Source organism: Rhea americana, unplaced genomic scaffold, assembly GCF_003343005.1.
Source record: "Rhea americana isolate MKP2758 unplaced genomic scaffold, rheAme1 scaffold_36, whole genome shotgun sequence".
NCBI classification, from domain to species: Eukaryota; Metazoa; Chordata; class Aves; order Rheiformes; family Rheidae; genus Rhea; species Rhea americana.
In genome coordinates this window covers 4,946,766-4,947,991 of record NW_028186490.1, presented here as the reverse complement: position 1 = coordinate 4,947,991, position 1,226 = coordinate 4,946,766, and the positions used below count along the sequence as shown (strand labels likewise).

General features: G+C 52.9%; 1 protein-coding gene across 5 annotated transcripts in view; it reads right to left on the bottom strand.

Annotated features, from left to right (window-relative positions):
- The window catches only part of ZMIZ1 (zinc finger MIZ-type containing 1), a 342,873-nt gene extending 342,745 nt beyond the window's left edge, over window positions 1-128 (bottom strand). For all 5 annotated transcript variants that reach the window (XM_085312311.1, XM_085312315.1, XM_085312314.1 and 2 more), the window contains exon 1: window positions 110-128. The gene's annotated coding sequence lies outside the window, so the exon portion shown is untranslated. The remainder of the gene's footprint in view (window positions 1-109) is intronic.
- Window positions 129-1,226: the final 1,098 nt, after the last annotated feature.

Below are 1,226 nucleotides of genomic sequence, written 5' to 3'. Positions count from 1 at the left end.
GGTGCCCGCCTGAAGGCGGCGGCCGCGCAAGACCCCGAGCCCTGAGCCGCGGCCCGGGACCCCCGGCCAGGCCGCGCCGCAGCGGGCCCCGGCAGCCACCGAGACCTACGTGCTGCCGTGGGAGCCCAAACCGGGGCACGCGGGCCCGGGCTGCCCCCTTCTCCTCCTCCGAGAAGGCAGGCGGTGAAGACGAAGTTAACTTGGCTTCGCCACCCGGGCAGCGCGGCTGTCACAGCAGCCACAGCCCCCGGCGCCCGCGCGCAGCGCGCTGGGGGCGTCGCGCGGGCGGAGAGCGGCCGTTAACTGACCACCCGAGTCGAAGGATACCTGCGTGGCGACGCGGTCGCTGTGTACGGAGGCACRGGAGCGGCACCGTCCCGAGCGGCCGCCGCAGGCTGCGACGGAGGCAGCCGCTGTCAGAGCTGCTCGTAGTTGACACTATGATGGCAATTATTTTTTTCTTTTAAGAGGCAGACAGCATGCATACAGTAACAAGTGCATTTTGCAGGAGCGTTGTCGCAGCCCTGACAGCCTAAGGAAAGACGCAAGAAAGAGTTGCAGAGAAGTTTTSGACACAGCCTCTTCTTCACAGGTCACATTTATATAAGGACTATCAGTAAAGGAAATGTTTTCTTTAAAGGGCTGGGTTTTAACTGGGAAAAGAACAGGTTGGCTACTGGTCTTAAAGGAACAGGTAATTAAAAAGCAGCCTGGTCCCCAGCAGTGCTATTCTCCATTGCAGAGGATGGGTGTCCACACTAAGTGTTTTCAGAGGTCTGCAGTGCTTTGGCCAAGATGATGCAACCTGTCTTGCACTACTTGCAAAAATGAAGGGAAAGGGATCTTTATATTTACTGTGCCCAACCTTCCTCCGAGATCCATATCAACCCTGATAATTCTAACCAGCAGTCCACAGAGTAAAACAGTGGACACTGTTCAGTCAATGCAGCCCATAAATCATTCTGCTCCTGAACCTGCGTTTGTTGCCCATTAGTAAAACAAGACCTGAATAAACCCAGCCTTCTAAGTAACTAATGATGACATTATAGCCATATAGTCATTTTCATATAATCACACAGATGCCATTAGCATCATACCTTAATAGTAAATTAAATTGCAATTATTATCCTTTTCTTATTGAGGGATCAGCTTGCTAAAGGTGTTAAAACTCCTGGCTTAGACAATGGCAAAGTCAGGCATCAGGTTTGATGTTTCATTGGTTCAAA